Raw genomic sequence first — 22,894 nt, forward strand, 5'->3', positions numbered from 1 at the left:
AGGGTGAAGACAAGGTTTTTGTCATAGCAGTTGAGACTTGGAGTTACCAGTTACTGCAATAGAGATGGTCGGGAAAGGAATGGGTTTAGAGTGGAACAGCAGGCGTTAGGTTTCGACAACATTAATTTCACGATGCCTGTCAGGTATTCAAGCGGAAGTGCTCGCTGGCAGTGGTACATTTACGTCTGGAGTTAAAGAGTGAAGCCAGGGTTGGATATATGAACTTGTGAGTTATCCGATCAAAGATGCCACTGAGAACCACAGAACTACATGAGACTACCCAGGAATGAAAGAGCTCAGAACTCAGACACGGGCAAACCAACGTTTAGAGTGGCAGTTCTCAACTCTTTTTTCTTCTCCCCCCCGCCCCCCAAGACCCCCTCTACACACTTAAAAATTATTAAATTTATATGTATGTGGTTTATATCATTACATATGACATATATAATGTGTTCATAAAACGTGAATTCTGATACTTCTATGTTCAGTCTACTGGGATATATGTCGTTTTGATTGAAATACATGAAGAAAACCCAGCTGCACAGAGATATGTAATCGAAAAAGGGAGAAACAGTTGAATAGATAACCTTCAGAAAATTGTACATATTCTTCTTTGAATGAACATCCAAACTAGACAAATGGCAGTTTCTTAAACATTAGTAACAATGTGGATTATGAAATCATATCCGTCACATTAAAATGTTTTGGTCTATCTTTCCCTTTGCATGGAACTTTTACCATGTGAGTTTATAACATCAAACATTGAGTCATTTGGAAAATATTGTTTCACTGAATTATGCAGATCTGCCAAGTGCCTACCACACTGACAAAATCACATTAATTATTATTATTACATGAGAGAATGATAAGCTTGATTGGAACTCTGTGAGGCTTATGGTGGCCAATGCAAGTTTTTAAAAATTCTAAGTTTTACTGGAAAGCTCAGATTTTATCATTGGCAAAAGATACCGTTAGAGTTTTCTTGAGGTGCGGAATCCCTTTATTGATTTTTTGGGAAAATTTCTACGGACAATCTTAAAGGAACGCGATGTCTCCTAGTACAATTTAACACAGGACGAGGCATAGCAGTTACCAGCACTGCTTTTCTTCATTACTGCAAATGTCGAAAGAGTCCAAAGGCAAGTAATATCTCACTATTATGAGTTTTTGTTTGAGTTTGAGGACCTTTGCAAGCGTCTCAGAGATCCCCAGATGTCAGAGGACCATACTTTTAGAACCATCAGCTTAGAGATTAGCTTCAGAAAGTCTTCCAGGTATCGTGAGTATAAATGGCATATCCGGAAAAAATCTTAACAATCATGCAGTCTATTGTTGTGGACTTCAACTTTTTTTTTTTTAATGCAAATGTGACTATGTTCCTTAGAAAAAGTGGAGAGATTCTGAATGTAGTAAATACGTTCATGGGATAGAAAAATGATCGTGCTCATGTAAATGAACTGTCTACATAATGAAGTATATGAATTAAACACTTCGTGCGGTTCTTATTCTGTCCTAAATGATGAATAAAAGGAAAAGTTGGTCAAGTTAATTAACACTTTGTTAAAGAACAAAAATGGCATAACAGTAGATTTAGGAATGACTGGACACTAAGATAAAGCATTAAGTCATTAATTTGGTTATCTTGTGAGGACTTTGGGGAGAGTCCTAACAAGGTCGCCATGACTTTGGCAATGACCACAACTATACTGCGCTCAGTAACTTTAAGGGAAGAAAAAAACATATAAAGGAAGAGGGAGATAAGAAAATTGGATAGGTAATTATGCAAAGGTCTTAAGTAAGGGTCAGGTGATTTTCAGAAGGTCAGAAGGCAAAGTGTGTAATCAAAATGGCTGAAATAATAGTTAACCCTAAATGTAATGTCACTTTTCAAACTGACATCAGAGAAAATTTAAAAGGCTGATAATGGTTGTAAGAAGATAATTAGAAGGATAGCCATAGACCATATTAAAGGTAGCCAGATAGCAATGCTAATTAAAAATGTATACAATCTAGGAATACAAATGCACAAAATAAGAACACTAAAACAAATGCAACAAGTTAAGAAAATCTAGAATTAGTCACGATGACATAATTTAAGCGTCCTGTGTGATATCAATTTGAATCTTTTTGTGGGTAGGTTACTTACACTGGTGACCTTTATTATTTGAAGAAAAATTTCTTAACCTTCTGAGATGATTATTCTTTCTGTATTAGTTGACTTTTATAATTTTTTTTAGCGGGTGCCCATTTCTGTGCTATGACTATGTAGAACGTTGGAAAGCATTTTTCAAGTCGTCACGGCAGGGTATTGGGAAAAGTTTTTAATTAGCAAGTAATCGCTTCTCGGATAAACCTCATTGGTACGACACTGCCACTGCGCAAAACTTGGAAAGCATTTTTGCAATAAGCAATACCAGCATACGCTTGGACCTGAAAACTAGGTTGTACTGTTTGAAGTTCTCAAATGATGAAAAGCACTGTCACTGTCATTGTGTCTCTTAAAGGACAGTAAAGGACAGTGCTACTCTTTTGAAAACCAATCATGGAAAAGCAAACATGCTTGGGGCACTTTAGTAATTAAAATCCCTTGGGAAAGGGTCCAAAAAGGATGGAACACACTGAAATCTGCTTCATAGTGAATCCAGGTGTCCTTCAGAGCCCTTTTTTAATCTGCAAGAGGTAGACGTTGTAGGAAATATGTACAACTATTGAGGGTTTAGGGATGGGCTTACCGTAGAGTAGAGGAATTGAGTAGTCCTTTTCGACAATTACAAAACGTTATCACAGAAATAGAAGCCTTAAGTTATGGTCCTCTGTGCATAGACGGTAATAAGGATGTCCTGTTTTGTCTTGTTTGTGTAATCTTACATTTATGTATGCCTCTATATTGAAAGTTTCACACCCAGTCCTATTTATTGATAAGCTGATACATTTCTAGTCTTCTCTTTAATTCCATCTTATGATAAAATAATTTATACCCTGATTTCATGCCATGATGAAGTCATCTGCATGGCTCTTCTCTTAAACATCATTATGCCAAGCTGCAAAGAGTTTAGAGAAAGGATGACTGGAAAAGAGTGTTCCTTGAAAAACATTACTTTCATATTGTTAATGATATTTTTGATCCCTGCAATAAACCTTTTGAAAGTATTCACATGTAGCCACCAACCCCCTTCATTTCAGGAACCGACTGGATTATGATAAATCCTTCATGTTTTTTTGTGTGTGTTGACAGCATGCACACAAGAAATTATTTTTCAATATATTAAGTATTTTCATAATAAGGTGTACCGAAAGTATAATTCCTAGTAATCCTGAGATACTTTGTCAGGCACTGCTTTCTACAGAAGATAATATCATTTACCTTAAAACTTTTTAAAGATTTCTCCAAGGTAGGTTAAAAGAAAATGCTGCTCTCATATAGTTTAAAGACCCAATAGTGAATAGAAATATACAATTTGGGGTTAAATATGATGCAATGGTGTACTTCCCTTAATTTTTGAATTACAATCCAATTTGAGCTGCTGAGAAAACCCAGATACCCAGAGAGAAAAAACAGACTAATAACACCAGCTTTTCCAATTGCCGATCTCCATCCCTTCTCCCCGTGTTTACCCAAAGATTCAAGACCATTGTGAAAGTAATCTAATCTATATATTCCAATACTGCGATGCCCACTTCTGGGGCTGAGGAAAACACAAGCACGTATCGCCCTGTAATCTGTGAAAAGACAGCGCTCCTTGGTTTTAGACATTGTGAAGACAGATAACAAAAAAGTTTGCTAAATCGCTCAGGTAAAGATGTTGCAGTTCCTTCAAATGCATAGGATTAAAGGGAGAACTTTCTGAAAGTGAAATTAAAAAAAAAAAAGGAGGTAAAAGAAACAGTGTTTCAAACTGAGGATAGTCCTTCCCTCCGTAACATTTACAAATTCCTCTTCGCTGCCCTTTTGGATTAAGTAAAGCTGGTTCCCATAGAAACCGACTGTCTCTGATTTCACAGTCTGTAACACACAAATACCTCAACTTCCAGGAAACAAGGGTGATAGCTCCTCAGAGCTCAAGGACAAGCAGGAGGCTATAGAAGCACACCTGCCTGGACAGGGGAAAACCACTGAGCTCTAATGTTAAATAAATGGTGCTTGAAAAGACTCACTTTGCATCAGAGAAATAATGTGAGCACTTATCAAATGACTTTCCATAGCCCATCAAGTTATCACAGGCAAGGTTGAGAACCTGTGATCCATAGAACTTTTTAAGAACTAAAATTCTTCAATCCGCATGCCACCTTCTTGATTGAGGAGGTACTATGCCAGTGTTTATTGAGTTCCGGAGTCAGCTCCCTTGGGCCCAAACCCTGGATCTGCCACTCCGTAACTGTGTGATCATCTGCAAGGTGCCAACACTTTCTAGGTTTCTGTTTTATTATTTGCATAATGGGGTGAGGGGAATATGTTCCTTGTAAATTTGTTGAGGGGATCAAATGAGTTCATTCATGTCAGATGATTACGAACACGGCCAAATCACATTACGGACTCCACACATTTAACCTGTTAAGAATTTGTCCCAAATCTATTTAAATCATAAAATACTACATACTCTTAATTTTTTTTTTAACATTTATTTATTATTGGGAGACAGAGCATGAGCAGGGGAGCGACCGAGAGAGGAGGAGACACAGAATCTGAAGCAGGCTCCAGGCTCTGGGCTGTTAGCAGTTCGAACTCACAAACCGCGAGATCGTGACCTGAGCCGAAGTCAGACGCTTACCCGACTGACCCAGGCGCCCCAAAATAGTACATACCCTTAGCCTAATTTTGGAAAGTAGAAGAAAACAAACTGTCTTGCCTTTAATGACATTAATAATATTAAAAATGATTCATATATTTGAAATATTTTCTATCTTTTCATGTCGCATATTTGTTTTTATACATATGTGGGCATACTTTAACGACATAATTTGGTTTCTTGCTTTTTCTGACTCTATAACATATAAGGATTCGCTGTTATAAATATCCATAGTTCATAATATTCCATCAAATTGGTAAGGCGCCCCTTACCATTTTATGTTGATACACTTTATCACTTTGATATTTATAAGCATAAGTTAGCTATTCCCTTTTTAAATTGCAGGTGATTCCAAAACAAAATTATATAAGGTCACAAACAAAATTTCAAATAAAAAACAATACCATTATTGGAATTTTACTACAGAGTTTTATTAACATGTATTCATTTGCGAAGAAAAATGTATTAATTATATGCAGTATCGCCATCCGGAAACAACAGATGTAGTAGCCTTTATTAAAAGTTGTTTTCATTCCTCCCATAAAGATTTGGGTAGTGTTTTCATCTCCACTTTTATCCACTTCATTTTTTTATAAGTGAAAAAAATTAATAAATGTAATACAGGGAGGAGTTTGATTATGTTTATCTTTTTTTTTTTAATTTTTTTTTCAACGTTTATTTGTTTTTGGGACAGAGAGAGACAGAGCATGAATGGGGGAGGGGCAGAGAGAGAGGGAGACACAGAATCAGAAACAGGCTCCAGGCTCTGAGCCATCAGCCCAGAGCCCGAGGCGGGGCTCGAACTCACGGACCGCAAGATCGTGACCTGGCTGAAGTCGGACGCTTAACCGACTGCGCCACCCAGGCTCCCCTGATTATGTTTATCTTGTAACCGATCTTTTAAAATTTATGCATGGTTTTAGGGCGCCGGGGTGGCTCAGTTGGTTAAGCCTCTGACTCTTGATTTCAGCTCAGGTCATGATCTCATGTTTCGTGAGATGGATCCCTGGGTCCAGCTCTGACAGTGCAGAGCCTGCTTGGGGTTCTCTCTCCCCTTACTCTGACCCTCCTCCCTGCACATGCTCTCTCTGTCTCTCTCAAAATAAATAAATAAAATTAAAAAAAAATAAAGGGGTGCCTGGTGGCTCAGTTGGTTGGGTGTCCAAATTCGGCTCAGGTCATGATGGCATGGTTCGTGGGTTCAAGCCCTACATTAGGCTCCGTGCTGACAGCTCAGAGCCTGGAGCCAGCTTCAGATTCTGTGTCTCCCTCTCTCTATGCCCCTCCCTTGCTCGTGCTCTCTCTCTCTCTCTCTCTCTCTCTCTCTCAAAAATAAATAAACATTTTAAAAGATTAAAAATAAAATAAAATTTATGTATGGTTATTTTGGGTCTAAGGAACTGCGATGCTTTTGTACCTCTGTCTTGTTTTCAGACACTAGCCTCCCCAGGTAATTTTGTGTGGTTTTATTTTTATATGTCATATTTTTCATTTTCAAATTCGTATTTTCATCATTCTTTAAGACAAATTTCATTCCTTTTTAAAAATATATATTTTTAAGGTGATGTCAGTTGCTTTCCCCAGCTGTCTATAGATGTCTCTATTCAACAAGAAGGAGTCTTTTCTCTTAACTTTTCTGGGGCAGCGCTGGGCAGTTTGGTCTCACATCCATGACTCAACCTTTCCTCAGCTCTTCTGTGTAGACCCCTCTCAGGCTGGATTCTCACGCTTCTACTGACTTCCAACCGGGAGTATCTGGTGGGATATTGGCGCTGGGGTCGACAGAGAATGCTGGGCTTATAGCTCTCTTCATCTCCGCTTCCAGTGACGATGTGACTGTGGCAATGTTTCATCTGTGACTCTAGCTTTGGCCTGCCAGTTCTGCCATGGCTCCAGTTCCCCAGGGGAGCCATGGACTTCCCGGGCTCCACTAACATAACCTTCTTCTATCCTTCCAGCCTGGAGGCAAGTCATTACTCACTTTGATAAGCAATGGGCTGCCTCACTTTTCCTGTTCGTTCTTAGCTTTCCCACCACCCACTCCCCCACAGCCTATGCTTGTCGCTATTTTAAACTCCCAAGTGGATTCTGTTTCCTGATTAGTCCATGACTGATCTATTACTCCTCTCCCAATCTGCATTTGTGTTCTCTCTTAAATTGTTGCAGAAAATAATGTTTCCTTCCCAACTTTTACCTAAACACAGGAGATTTCTTATAATGACCTAAAAGGACTTCTACAACAGCCCCCCAGTGAGCAACAGTGAGAACACTTGTGGGGGACCTTGGTGGGAGGGTTCCAGTGGGACTTTTTCTTGCAACATCAGCATCTTCCTCCAAGAGCACCGCCATAGTGAAATGATGTAAAAATGTACAGAGCTTGATCTCAGGTAGTTTGATAGAACAATTTTACATTTTTACAGAACCGAAAGGTTGTTACTTAAAAATAGGAGTGACCGTGTGTTCACTGGTAAATTCACTTTTGCCAATGCCAATGCCATACTGACTGCCTTCACAAGAGACTATAAAATGGAAGGCACCATTCACTGGGGCATTTCTTTAACACTGCTCAGAACTGAAGACCTAGTATACTAACTTTGTTGTAAAACCAATGTATTAAAAGTAAGTGCGCAAAGGATATGCCATTGCACATATTCAGAAGGAGAGTTGCTTCTGGGCATATGAATCGTTCCGCTGGCAAGATGCCATCTTACAAAGCAGACTATCAACTCCATAAGAGCAGAGACATGCCTATGATATTGGCTGCTCCTAGAATATTGCCTTCCACATGACAGATACTCAACAAGTATTTGTTGTATAAAAGCGAATGAATAAATGAGTTGGTTTGAAAAACCAACTACGAAAATTACCTCATGACTTGGTGCTGGGGGAGCTATCTGGTTCACGATCTGGATACTGTCTTTCTTCACCTTCTCATATTTATAAGGAGTGTTCAACTTAGATGAATGGTAACTCGACTTTTGGGGGTGATCACTTCGTAATGTATACACATGTCAAAGTAAAATGTTGCACACCTCCAACTTATGTAATAAAATAATGAAGAATAACAAATAAATAAAAGGAGTGATCAACTTAGGGCTACACTGTGACTCTCTCTGCACCCCACACACCCATGGTAATATAATCACAAACTGTATTTCCAACGGAAGTTTCAGAGAGGATGCCATTCTGTAAGTGAAACACACCCACAGCAAAACAAAACAAATTAACAACAACAAAAGCACTAATCTCCTCCCGCACAGCGGGGTCTTATTTAATGGCTGGCCCAAAGCAAAGCATCGGTTGAATGGACGAAGACTGCAGATTCCCTGAGAGTGAGGGGAAAAAAGCTAGTTGGCAGGTTTTCTGCCTTTCTGTCTCTTTTGAACTTATCTCATTCCTTTCCCACCTTCTTAAGAAACTTCAGGGCCAGTTGAAGAATTAACTCCTAATAAACTGAATGACTAGTTTTCAACAAGTGTGTGCCACCTTTCTGATGACTAAACACTCAAAGTTTTATAAAAATACATTAGAGCCATTCCATGGTGATTTGGGTACGGCAAAGCTTGGGTGGATCTAAAACAACCCAGTTACTGACATCTTGGTTCTTTGTTTTGTGTGTTGGAGAGAGAGAGCATGAGTAGGGAAGAGGGTCAGAGGCAGAAGGATAGAACCTGAGGCAGGCTTCACGCCCGACACAGGGGTCAATCCCATGACCTTGGGATCATGACCTGAGCTGAAATCAAGAGTTGGACGCTTCATGGACTGAGCCACCCAGGTGCCCCATTTGTTTGTTTGTTATTTGTGTTTTTTAACAGCATAGTCTTTGGGATTGGGACTTTTACACTGGAATATTGCCTTGGAAATTCAGCAGAAGATAGGCTGGTACTGCAATGCACAACTGAGGTCACTGTAATCGCCCCCTTGGTTCGCCCGTCACCGGCCCCTTTTCCGGTCTCTTTGGTGATCAGTTGAGACCTACTGTTGCCTTACCAGGGCCTAACCAGGCAACAGAAAAGGACAGCGAATGGGGCCCATTGTAATATTTACCTATCAATCCAGGATACTGTGAGTTTCCTCATCCATAAAACAGAGTTAATTAAACCTGTGCCCTTCCTAATCACAGGGGTGCATTTTGAATGAACAGAATCGTGTTTTAAAAACACACTGGGCTTCATAAAGAAAGGGCCTGCATACACACAAGCCATTATCATTGTTAGTGGGTTGACTTACTACTGAAACCACCCCTGCATCGCCTGCTTTCTTTGCGCAGTGCTGGCTCTCACACTGTGCTCCGCACTGCTGACTTTTGGCCTTGCAGAGGTGGAGGATGCCACACAGTGCTGCAGGCACGCTCACGGAAAAACGAGAAAGAGCGGTTTTTACACTGGATGTGTTTCAGCTGTCCAGTCCAAAATAAATTATGCTCTTGTGCACTCTTTCTTCGCTTCTGACCCAGGCTGCTTTCACTCTCTACACCAACGAGCTATTTTTGAAAAGACATTTGTTTCACGGTCCCGAGAATCCTGTCCGACCCTCTGTGGTCTATTTTTCTCCTTTAAAAAGCCTTTGTTGCCACTTTTTAGATGCTTGGTTTAATATCATCGGAATGTATCGGAATGGAGCTGAATATGGACTCACTTTTGTGAATTAGTAAAAGTGGGGTAATTAATAATAATGCTTCCACGAAAATATACATTGTGCAGATGAAGGCTGTTTTGGCATCCCCAAAACTGGCTAGCAAATTTCTTCCATAAATTGAATTCATTATCAAAAACACTTAGTGTACCAGCCTTTAAAACTCTCATTAATTTTTTTTGAACAACTTTAATTAAAATCTTCTGAATTCTTAGTGTGTTTCTCTTTCAATTTATGGAGAAAATACTTTAGACTAAACCCGCAGGATTACAAGCCTATAACAACCACTTTTAATCACAGGACTTGAGATCTCTGTCACAGTTAAAGTCATCTCTCATCATCTTTAATACAATGTTTTGAACTGACAAAAAATGGAAATGGTTCCAATCAGCAAAATAATATTTCACAGGAACTATGACTTATTCTTCTTCCCAATAGCGTTAATCAGATTTCATTTATTTTTATAGCACGCCAGGCATTAGCATTACCCTCAAGACACAGCCCCCTTTCTATTTGTCCTTGGATAAGTTATCTGCTGCATTAGGATAACTTTCTTCCTCAAGATAAATGTTCCCTGATAAAACAATATTATTAACCTGTAGCAATTGCGAGGTGAAATAAATGTAGTTGTCAAGTCAAATTTGAAGTGGGGGAAGAAATGTGACAGATTTAAAAACTGCAGTATTGTTCTCTGCTTCTTTTGAGTTCATTTATCTTCCCAGCTATCGTGTACGACTGAATGGTAGAGAAGGGGTCTGCAAGTAAGAGGCAGTGAGAAAAGATGGATTAGCAGCACGCACGCGTGGATTCTGATGCTTCGAGGGTACCGATAATATTGCACCCTGAGTAATCCTGGCCACTTCACCTCGACTCAGTTTAATGCAAAGGGCCAATGGCTTCTTTCTCAACAAAAGGACGTAAAAGTGTTTCAATGTGGTTCTCAGGCGCCTTCCCATATTGGATAATACTCTACGACCAGCCCTTCCCGAGCAGCCAGCAGAGGTAATCTCTAAATGCCTTTAAGGGAGGGGGACCCCTATCTTGCTTCCTGGCAATCCACCCATCCCGGTGCCCATCCCACCCCAGCACTGCGTGACTGCCGAGAGCCAATTATGTGTTGTTTGCTGTGCTAACTCGCCAGATTCTCCCAAGAAACACTGAGACAGGTCTTGATGTCACCTGCATTTTGCAAATGAAGAAACTGACGTGCAGAGAGATAAAATAGCTTGCCCATGGTCACAGAGCTGACAGGCAGGGTTCAAACTTGAGACTGTCTAATTCTAATCAGGACTAACTCTTTAACTATTAGCCTTGGTGCCACCAGCTGGTCTGTGTGTCTGTCTTCACGAGGCTGTTTTTTTTTTTTTTTCACCTTCATCCTAGAAAGGCGAGATGGCAAAGGCACAGAACAGCACCCAGTGTCCACTTCTGGCGAAGCTGGACTCTTTATGGAAGGAGGCAGCTTTAACATGAAATACGTGCAAACTCCTGGGGGTGGTGGTGCATGGGCAGGACCTAAACCATGATGCAGGGACACTCTCTGGGCTTAGGGAGTACATTCTGTTATTCAGAGCATACCAGAGGAATTGAAAACAGCGTGGTGTCAGCAGCAATGCCCTACTTATGTAAGTATTCTTACTTTGCTCGATTAAGGAGGCAATGATTTCAAAGAAGAAAATGGGTGGAGCCGAAAAAGAACAAAAAGGGAGAAAAAGCCATGTTCATGCATGCGTAAGCAATATAGCATTGTAATCTACTCACACATTGCATAACCTGAAAACAAGTCGGTATTTTATTCATGGGATGCAGCATGGATTATGTGAAGTAGAATAATGGTGTTACTGGGACCACTAGACCTAACAACGCTTTTTTGGACACTTCAGTATTAACAAATGAAATATAAATAATTCCACAGGTCACAAAAATATTCCCGTGTACCACTACATAAAATTTCTCCAGAAGAAGACACGCCACTCAAAGACAAACCACAACACTATCTACACAGAAAAAAATGTTTATGTGACCTAGGATAGAGATTGCACATTGTTGTCAATGCGTTGTAGAAAATAATAATACTACTACTTCTGACCTTGCTTCTGGTGCTCACTCATTAGATACTTCAGAGTTCCAATGTGTCAACATTCTACCGTATGATCCACCTAAAGAACACTGACCAAGAAGGAATTTGGGTCAGTGTCATTGGACTCATCGTGCAGAACTTGATGGTTACATATTTCTCTCTTCGAAACCCTCTCCGGGATCCCTTTGTCCCTTTGGAAGACAGAAGTCCTGGGCTGGAAACATTAACATTGAGAGTAGTGGTACCTAAAAGTGGAGGTCTCAGTCTCAGTTCTGAAATTGTACACACAGTTCCAATAATGCATTGTATCTTATTATTGTATATTCGCATCTGACATGATCAGATCTATATCTCCATTTTATCTCCAGTCGGTATGTATACTTCCAGGTGGAGGGTTCCAGGAGATGTTTCCAGCTCTCACAGTATACTATTTGATTAATTTTCTTTTCTTTTCCTGGAGAATCCCAAATATAAATACTTTCGGCGTGATAGAAAGTACAATTCACGTCGACATTAGTGCGCACTGTAAAATTAAGGAAAGGCTGCATTCGGCTCTGGGTCTTCACATCTGTGATCCAGCATTTCATATCATGATTCTGCCTTACTTAACACTGTTTTCTGGTTTCCTTTCCTCTCATTTAACACCTTTGCTCAATTTAATTCCTTTGCATATTCTTCACCTCCAAAGAGAAAAATTATCTGACCAGAAAAATCCCAACGAATCCTGGTGCTCAAAAGTCCACTTCCATCTTGGTGCTGTGGCTTGGAATATGCACAAAGTGGTCGGGGATCCATGTGGCAAGGATCTGAATTCTCAGAGCCTTGGATGACCATTACTAAAATAAGTGTGTGACCTGTCTCAGGGATTTCGGAAACCCCCTATAGAGGGAACTCAAGCTCTTAAATGCACAGAAGGACATTGACTGCAAGCATCAACCTAGGGGTAGGTAATTCATTTGGAGAATTAATGGATTATCTTGCAAGTCAGAGTTGAGCCTTCTCGTGGACCTACAGGGGAGGCACAAGAAACTGCAAGCCTCTTCTAAATTACAAATGAGAGGTGCAGCTATGGCTGAGAGTCTGAGTAGGTAGGTCCTGCATGACTTGGGGGAAAGGTAACTATTTCCTTTGGAACAGAAGTTGAGAGAATCACCACAGCTCTGCAAAAAATGGCTGAAGACACTCCAGCAAGAGCCTTGCTTGACTCCTAATGAGAGGAGGAGTCACCGTAATTGCTTTCTACTTCCTGTCCTCTGACATCTCCCTCTGCTTCCTGTGCCTCTTAACATTGTCATTAACAGGTACACCCTTCCTGTACCTTAATTCCGTCCGCTCTTGCGACGATCATACTGGCCCCTTACGCGTTCCATAGGAGCACTTTATTCACTTCAGACTTTCCGATTTCAAAACACTATGAGTTTTATTAGATAGCATTACCTATTTAAATTTTAAATATTATTAAACATTAGCTCGGCACTTTCCTACACTGACAACGTGTCTTTCTAAGTGGGGAGCCAAGTAAGAGTATAGTTTCCTCCTGTGTAGTGTGATCCAGACTGAAAAATGGGTGGGACCTGAGAGTCACAACAGCACTTACACAAAAAGCGTGTGAAAAGTTTCAAACATCTGCGCAGGTACTCAGTGTCCCCAGTATTCCCATAACTTTCCACATTGTATCTCACCTTACGCATAAAACATGTATTTACTTGCTTCCTGTGTTCATCTCATGTTTGTGGAGATTTCTATTCTTTGCAAAAATTTTTCCAGTGAACTCAGGATAAGGGTGAGTGGTTTTGCTATTACTTTTTAAACTTCATATAAACACTCCGTAGTTTTCATGATATAACATTGGAACGTTTTTGTAATTTTGTACACTCTATGAAATGGCAGCATTTTTCTCTTAGTCCCTTATATTTTGTCTGGTCCACAGTAAGTGCCTAATCATGCCTAAGAGTCACCTCCTAAAATATTTGTGCAACAGCAGATTTTTAAACCATCCTGTCAGCAGATGCCACAAAGGACAAGGGGATGTATCTCCCACACACCGTCCTTTCTGTGCGTGTGTGTGTGCGTGCATGTGTGCGTGTGTGTGTGTGTGTGTGTGTGTGTGTGTGTGTGTGTGTGTTCGGACCAGAATGACCTGACTCAGGAAAGAATGGCATGTCTCACAACTGCTGGGTTTTCACTTCATTCAGTCTCCCTTTGCTTCCTATACATTTGTGACGAAATTTGCTTCTATCTATAGACTGTCGCTTTCAACACATCAAGCTCTAACGGAACTCTCATCATTCTAGCGGATTTGGAATTGAACTGAAAATTATTACAACGTATGTTTCCCCACCTTATTTTGAAAACAGAACCACATTAAGATGTCAGCTGGGGACAAAATGCTGTAACATTATTACTCCTAAGTTATGTGATTTTATGTTCTTTTGAGCTAAGTGCTAGTGTGTGTGTGTGTGTGTGTGTGTATCACTTCATTCAAATATATTCATATTTATATATACATAAGAACACCAAAATTTAGAGAGCTATATTTCAGATCAAAAAATTATGATAATGACAGATACACCAAATGATGAAAATAAATTGGCTTAAACTTATGGCTCTTGGCTCAGAGAAACAGGCAGTATGAAAAATAAAAGTGGTTATAAGAAATTGCAAATCAACTAAAAGAATTATCTACTAGAGCTTTTGCTTTCGTTCAGTTTGCTTTAATTAATGACTACTTGGCACAAACTCTTCTTTAGGCAAATTTTCTCTGATATGCTCCTGAAATAACTTTGAATCTGGTCCAACACTCTACTAAAAATAAGCCAAAGTAAGAAGGAGTATGTAGGATCTAAGTTCTCAAATGGATTTTGCCCTCTTGAAAATAAGAAGCCCATAAACTCGCTTAGAATACACTTGATATATCTAGGAATGGTTTACTTTTAAGTTAATCCTTGGAATTGGATAGCTCAGCCAACATTCAATTTTTTATTTCCAAATTAATAGGAGGCTGAATTGGTTGACTTGGTGACTGGTGATTTATACCTCTTGGATTTGTTTTGTAAGTATGGTACAAATTGATACTTCTTTCTTTGCTTGTCCTTACTCTCCTTCATTGTACCTTCAATTAATTTTAGAGTTTGCTCACAAATACAGAATATGTCGTGTATCCATATATACCTTGATTCATTATATTAATAGATAATCCACTTTACCACTGCCCTCAATGCATTCTCTCATTTTAGCAGGTGAAAGGATGGTTTAGTTCGTCACAGAGGAGCAAACTTTGGAACGATTCTCCCTCTTATATGTAAGAGGATTGTGCAGCAGTTTAAGGAATCATATAAGTGATATCAGGACAGTGCAGCCAACTTTTGCCCCAGTAAAGGGGATCTTTCAGAGGATTCCCTATTCCTGTCGCTCTTCCCGGTTGTGGTATCCTGGCGGTGCTGAGGATGTACAGCAGCTTGTGAACAGTTTGTTTTCAGCCAAACAACGAAGGAGATGAGCTATGAGGAAGGGGGAATAAAGTGAGTATGTCTCTCGGCCTATCAGGGCAAATTTATATACTCTCTTCCCTGTTTTTTTTTTCCTAATATATTTTTATTGCATAATTTTTGAAAATGCAGAAAAATTTTCCCACCCAGAGGTAGTCACTCCAGGGTAGAAACCCTATCTTTCTGCCGAATGTTCTGTAGGAACTTCATTATGTGCTGTTGGCAATCTTGTGTTTCTCCCACTTCTGCTACAAACCCGGGAAAAGACCGCCTTCTGGTGGCTTTCGGCTTTGCTCCCTCAATGACATGTCAGCTGCTTGTGAACCGGGCTTCTGGGTTTAATTGGACAGACATTACGTACTAATCTGCTGGCTTTCAAATTAACCGCATTCATGAGTCACAGTAAACATTTTGGTTACTTAACTAAGTAAATGAGCTAAATGAATGAGCTTCTATAACCAGAGTGTTTCTCGGCTTTTATTTTCTCTTCTCTCTCTCTCATTCCCTTTTTCTGTTTGACCAATGGCAGGAGAGTGCCATATGATATACACAGGATTTAATTCCTCTGGGCTATTTTTCAGAGTATTTGAGTAAGAATTTCAATGTATGCTCGCCGAGTAGTTTATCTAAAGCAACCAATCTCTCTGATACAAAAACTATGCAGAAAGTCTTCTGAGATTAGCTTTTCTCACAACCACCACTATCGTGAGTGTTATTAAGCATGGGCTTTTTATGAGAAGTCAGAATCTAAGGGCTTTTTCTTTAGGTCACATCACCACAAAAAACAGACTTTAGTGTGGTATTTCCCTTTTGTAGTTCGCATTATAACCTTGACTTCCTCTCATTAACCTTATAGGATAACAAAATGTACAATTGTCAAAAACAAATGAAATAAGCTGTTTTGAACTTCAGATAAGATTGAACTGGGTCACTAATTCTGAATCCAATGAAGTCTAGTGTTGTTCCATTTAAACAGAAGCCTGTTTGAGTTCGTTGTTCCTGAGAATCCTTCCTAAATCCCCGATCCCACACCCATCATATCTCCACAGCCATATATTACCAAAGTTCAGACTTGCATGATGAATGGGTGGTTGGCAGACCTTGACAAAGCAATGGTGGTTTTGTTTTGTTTTGTTTTGTTTTATCTTGTGTTTTTCCCTTACCAACAAAAAGGCAGAGAGTGCCCGCTTTGGAAACAACTAGGGCTTTTAGAGACCATACTACATGTCCTGGAGGATGTGGAATGAAAAAAAAAAAAAAAACACAACATAAAGATAGGGTTGGAGAGAGCCTAATCTCCCCCTTTACACTCACAATTTCTGGATGAGGCCACCCTTTCATTCTACTGAGGATTACGTATGTGAACTTACTCCCGATATTATTAACTATATCCTGAAGACGTATTTCAGTACTACTGCTTGTAAACACATGTGCTTTGAGATTGGGGAATTAGGAAAATTACAGCTGAAATATGTAAGCGAGCTGGTTTTGATTTTCGGTGGATGCAATTGTCTATTTCACCTGGTTAAAGGTTTCTCTTAATAAAACAGTATTGGTGCAGTGACACTCCCAGGTGCCATTTTGCAAGAGACCCTTGTCTGTAGTGAAATGCAAAGTGACTCAATTTGACAGGGTATATGCCCTGTCAGATCACATGACAGCAAAGCCAGCATAACAATTTCCCCAGAAAAAGTGCTCTTTATTAATGCCACCAGGCAGTAGACAAGCTGTCACCAACAGAGTCATTAGAATGCCCCAGACAGAGTATCCTGATAACTCTGTTTTATTCCACCGGAGTCACTGTGCCACTTCATGATTGAGTGTCTCCCTCGAGTTTAGAAAAGAACTTAGTTCATATTACCACTGTAAACTCAATACCTGGACATATCACCTCACACCAACAGTAGAAAATGCAAATGACAACACTTTGCACTTTATACAGAATGTCCCGGGAAAGACTGTCAAAGTGGTTTATAAACTAGCACTATCTATTCTGAGGTAAACAAAGGCACCAGAGTATCTAGATAATGGGGTCTTTTACTCAACAGGCCAATTTACAGGAAGAGGTGGGCAAGGAAAACAAAAGCATCTGAGAGTGGTAGTGTGGCAAATTGGTGTCAACTTTACAAAAGTATTCTGAGACAAATTCACAAAAAAACATGTGAAAACCCGGTTTCTAATATAGCAGAGAGGGTATCATTTTCTCTCAAATGACTGAGCGATTTACTTACTAAAAGTGTGACAATGCCACACATCAGAATCTCTGGGTGGTACCTGAGTCCAGTAACCAATTCTATCCAATCTATGCTCAAGCAGGAATTCTCACTTAACATAGTTAAATTCTGGGACAGTGCTCTGGACTCTCTTGTACCATTTGTCGAATCAGGGCTCCTCTGTTCAGGAATTTCCATGGTCAGTAAAATGGTGGCTCATAAACTGACCCATCGGCCCACAATTGTGTGGCAGCATTCGCCAAGAAATTATTCTTCATCTGGTATGCACAGATGGAACGAAGTAGATGGATGGCAATATTTAAAGATTAACCGCAGCAATGATAAGTTTGCTTAGGAATAATTTCCCCATGTTTCTGCTGTCCTACGAACTGGGGATTTGTTCATTTAAATGGGCGTACTGAAGTTTTTAGAAAGAAACAAAACGTTCCCATTGAGCTGGACAGGTATGTTAGAAGAAACCTCTGCAGGGTTTTCCACCTGAGAAAAGTAGTTAAGAACTATTCAGCTGGCCTCAAAATGGAATCGTTGTGAACTCTACTCTCAAGGACCAGCAGTCGATCTGTAGTCTGTGTCATATTATTTAGCACCCTTGCATAATGATAAGATTTTGTTTTTGCTTTTCTTTGTTATCGTCAGCATAATTTTTTCTCTAACGGGATTTTTTTCCCTTTGGTTTCAGGTTTTAATTCTGAAGTTTTTCCTTACACCTTTTTCAGTTCATACGTTTTTTGAATTACATGGTTTTGCTATAAAATAAAAGGTCTGTTGGCTTTCTCAGGAAAGTTTTTTTTTTTTTTGCATGTTTATTTAGTTTTGAGAGAGAGAGAGAGAGAGAGAGAGAGAGAGAGAGAGAGAGAGAGATAAGCAGGGGAGGGGCAGAGGGAGGGAGACACAGAATCCAAAGCAGGCTCCAGGCTCTGAGCTGCCAGCACAGAGCCCGATGTGGGGCTTGACCCTACGAACCGTAAGATCATGACCTGAGCTAAAGTTGAATGCTTATCTGACTGAACCACCCAGGTGCCTTGGCTTTCTCAGGACGGTAATAAAATGGGAAAGCAGAATCCTGTAGCAAAATGCTTCCCTTTCCATTCAGTGTCTTTCCCCAAAGGGAAATACATTTAATATTTTGACCCATACTCCTTTTGCTATGGGAGGACAGGGATTCAGGTAATTCTCTGCGTCCTAGCAGAAAGAATGCAAAACAAGTGACGGCTTTAAGTGAACGATAATCTTAGTGTCTCAAAGTCTTGGATGCCAGGCCAATATCCCAATAAGGAATGTGGTAGGGATTATTTACAAATGTAGCACTTTTCTTTGGAAGTGATGGGCTCACACATGTCCCTACTGTGAAGTATGAAAGACAAAATTTGAGTGAGTGAGAGAGAGAGAGAGAGAGAGAGAGAGACAGAGAGAGAGAGAGAGGTAAGCTCCTTGAGTTGAAAAATTAGATCAACAGTGTCTGCACACATTGGGGTCAGCAGAGAAGACTTACCTAGGTTCAGTCTTAACAAAATCATCAGAGAGAAGATACAAGATACCTTTTATAAATAGTAATGGAAAATGATTCTTTCTACTCTAGATCCAACGGAGAAGGGAAAGCCGAGATTAGACATTTTTGACTAAAAGAGATGTAGTACCCTCAGGGTAGATATTTTGAAGGTAAGCCTGGTCTCTATACAACAAACATGCTACTTGGTGCATTTTCTTATTAACTTTTCTAAATGCTTCAGAGAGAAGATTCACTGGGGGGATATTAAACCAAAAATGACAACGCAAAAGACAAAGGATTTTTCACCTCTGATTCCTTAGTAAAAAAGTAGCTGGAGAGGTTTATAAATGAAAACTGCATGCACATTTAATGAAATATATTGAATATGTGGACTCTCTAGCTTCGTAAGTGAAGTGGCTAGGAAGAACAAAGTTCACCCTCAATGAGAGCCATGGTCAAAGCAGTGCTTAGATTTGACAAACCATTTTCTGCCATAAGGGATTTTCTCTCATCTGAAGAGAACCAGGTAAACTGTTACTGTTGCTTTGCCTTTTTGTAACTTCTAACCTATGATTTGTGACTTTCATCAGAGCCATAGTGGTGTCATTAACAGTAATAATCACATGTTTACAGAATCATGGTAATATTATATACAAACAGGAAACAAAGGCTCAGGGGAGTTAAGCAATATTTGTAACTTCCAATACAGGTCTGTCTCATGCTAAACTGTCAAATGGTCTCCTTTCATTTCTTTTTTTTATTTTGCTTTCATCTAGAAGTGTATGAAATAACTCTTAATTTGTAATTTTGTCAACTGGCACCTGCCTACAATGAACATGAACGGTAGTGGAGTGGGGATGTGACCTTACATCAGTTAGTAGATGGGAGAGGAGGAGAGAGTCAAAGGTACGAGGAGACAGGCTGGGAATGAGCCATTGCCAGGCTTCGGCCATAGCCCTGGTATAGAATTTCTCAAATTTATCTGTGGGATTTTCAGGAAAATACTTGACTTGAGTCAACAGTCCCAGAACCTCATCTGTGAGGAGTGGATAGTTAGATGTCGATGGACTATTCAGAAACTATGAAGACTCAAAACCGAATAATTCTAGCTGCATGACAGCTTTGTCACTGACATTTGGGAGTTACCTACTCCCAACATCTAAAACACATAATTCTCTTAGGAGGCTATTTTTAACATTTTACATACGTATCCATACAACTTAAACGTCACTTTACCTCCCTGATAATATACAGTATCTTCCATTTCTATTTGAAAGCTATTGTTTCGAAAGCTATTTTTGGATTAAAAATGGAAACTAATGTCTTTTACTTACTCATATTTTGGTAGAATGGCAATGTGTAACCCTGCATCTTGACAATGAAAAGCGCTGCATTTGGATTTACCTGGCTTTAGGCTTCATGTTCATCACCACATCCTCTTTACATCTAAAAATAGCTCATGTCTTTCCAAATGGGTACCAAACTTTCTGATTTCTTAGAATTTGTTTTTCCCCCTACGTACATTTGAAGCCACCCACCCATTTTTGGTCTTTTCATGGCTAAACAGTAGTATTCTGCAGAAATGTTCATCCATCTTTCCTAAGCACCAAAGTTCCATCACCACCACTGCGGAATGGCTTTGATGTGCACATCAGTGAGAGAGCAAAAGAACCCAAGTCAGAAGAGGTTTGAATGTGTGGGGTATGACATTAATCTGCACTTTGAATAATCTTCTCAGGATATGTATACAGGATGTCAGCATATCTGCTTCAAAAGTTGGGGAAAAAACCCTGCAGTCAATCAACTTACTGGTCTACACAGTTTTACACAACTGACAGGTAGTTTAGCTCAATTTATTATTGTTCTGGGCAATAAAAAGACCAGTCAGCTTGAGTGCAGGCCTATAATCCTCCCATAAATCTTAACATGTACACAATGAAAAAGTGTGCTCAGGAGGGGCAGTAGTGACCATTAACAAACACTCTGATATTTGCTTTTTATTTCTTAATATAGTTGGCTTCCCTAAAATAAATAGTTTGGGGGGCACTTCTAATGATATTCCCATTTCAATAACTTTCGATTTGAATTACAGCGTTTGTTTCAAACTTATTTCAGATCAAACGATCTATTAATTTTGGAGCACTAAATCTACCTGCACTTGAAGAGTTGGAAACATGTACGTTGGCACTTTTAAACCATTTAGAGAGGAAGTAACTTTTAGAAAACGTTTGATTTTCTTCTATTATTAATGCACATGAGTTACGATTGATCGCAAGCATTTTGCAAATATAGCATATTCAGACTTTTGACTTAAAATGGCTTGGTTTAGATAAAATGAGGCCAAAAAATATACCTATTAAAATGACTGCTTTTTGTTTAGCACAATTTTCTACCTTTACCACTTGGACATAGTTCACGTGATAACCTGATGACAGCTTTGTCCATCACATCTACTGGGTAAGAATGGGCCAGAGACTCTGTTACGCGTTGAATTGTGCACTGCCCTCCCAACTCATAGGTTGTAGTCTTAACCTCCACTACCCCAGAATGTGACCTTATTTAAAAATAGGACTGCCGCAGATGTCACGAGGTCAGATACTTCATGGAACAGGGTGGACCCCTAACCCAATATTAACGATGTGCTTTTAAGAAGGAGAAATTTGGACACTGACATGCTCATGGGAGGACACCATAAGAAGACGGAGGCAGAGATCAGGGTGATGCTTCTACAAGCTAAGAGTTGCCGATAATCTTATTGCCAGAAAGTGAGCAGCAAGTAGGGGGGAGAGAAATGGAAAAGATTCTCCCTCACAGCTCGCAGAAGGAAGAGATTCCTAGTCTCAGACCTCCAGTCTCCAAAACCATGAGATAATAAGCCTCTGTTCGTTAAGCCATCGAGTGTGTGGTACTTTGCCATGGCAGCTTTAGAAAACATACAGGACCCAACCTGAGGAGACACATTCTCTTCCCTTTCAGAAGAAAATCCTACTTTATGTATCTCTACCTAGTTATTGTCAGCCCCTTCCTTATATACTGCAAAATCACGTGTGTTTGTGTGTGTGTGTGTGTGTGTGTGTGTGTGTGTGTTGAGAGAATACAATACACTAGTATGTTATATGTCATATTAAGACTTTGTTCAGGGGCGCCTGGGTGGCTCACTTGGTTAAGCGTCTGACTTCAGCTTAGGTCGTGATCTCAACGTTTGTGAATTCAAGCCCCGTGTCAGGCTCTTTGCTGTCAGCACAGAGCCCGTAAAAATAAATAAACAGTAAATTAAAACAAAAAAAGACTTTGTTCATGCCTCAGGCATTCTGATTTGCACAGGAAGTAGACCAGCAATAATAACACATCATCCTTTTGCACATCTGCTCTTGTCTTTTTGGTCCCAAAGTGCCATCAATAGTCAACGTAGTCCAAATCAATCCTGCAGTGTTAGCAATGTCATCCATACTTCTTCATATGAGTTAAGCCTCAGTTTCCTCATTTGCAAAGGGCCAATTGCAATAATAGTATCCACTTTATTGTATATGTTTTATTTCGTATAAAAACTTCTTTGAAGTGAAAGTTAGGTGATTAAGTACTTGATAGTATGGTGACTAAATGCTTGATAGATCTTCAATATTTTCCCTATTGAAGTTTTATTACTTTCAATAAATTGTGTGCAGTGTATATTTTCAATAAGTTAGCTTTTAAAATGTTGTATCATATGAACTCACACCTAATTAATCTCTCTTTCGTCTCTTTAAAGGATACGTACGAGCTTGTGAAATGGCTTGAGGAACAGGAATCAGTTCAGAGAATCAACTGATAACGTGGAAAGAAAAAGTCATCTTTTTGTTCCTTTGCTTTATTATTTTTCATTAAGCTTCTTACTTTGAGGCAATTATAAATTCACATAATTAAAAGAAACGCTATAGAGAGTTCCCATGTACCCTTTATCTATTTTCTGCCCAATGGTAACATCTCCCCAAACTATAGTACAATATCACAACCCGGATATCGCCATTGGTACAGTCAAGGGACAGAATGTTTCCATCAGGGCAAGGATTCCTCACCATGCCCTTTTGTGGCACACCCACTTGCCTCCTGTTCCTACCACCCCCTTAAAAGGCAACTAACCTGTTCTCCATTTCTATAATTTTCTCATTTCAAAAATGATATACCAAATGGAATCATGTAGT

At 39.6% G+C, this 22,894-nt stretch overlaps 1 long non-coding RNA gene and 1 pseudogene across 1 annotated transcript; one reads left to right on the forward strand and one right to left on the reverse strand.

Moving 5' to 3' along the window:
* Positions 1–2,270: 2,270 nt before the first annotated feature.
* On the reverse strand, positions 2,271–2,386 carry LOC111561496 (annotated as a pseudogene).
* Positions 2,387–14,332: 11,946 nt separating this feature from the next.
* LOC109501305 lies at positions 14,333–22,633 on the forward strand. The gene is made up of 4 exons (XR_006600288.1): positions 14,333–14,554; positions 14,739–15,023; positions 21,094–21,170; positions 22,462–22,633. It is a non-coding gene; the product is annotated as an uncharacterized LOC109501305 (long non-coding RNA).
* Positions 22,634–22,894: the final 261 nt, after the last annotated feature.

The sequence above is a fragment of the Felis catus genome, chromosome B4 (genome assembly GCF_018350175.1).
Source record: "Felis catus isolate Fca126 chromosome B4, F.catus_Fca126_mat1.0, whole genome shotgun sequence".
Classification (NCBI taxonomy): Eukaryota; Metazoa; Chordata; class Mammalia; order Carnivora; family Felidae; genus Felis; species Felis catus.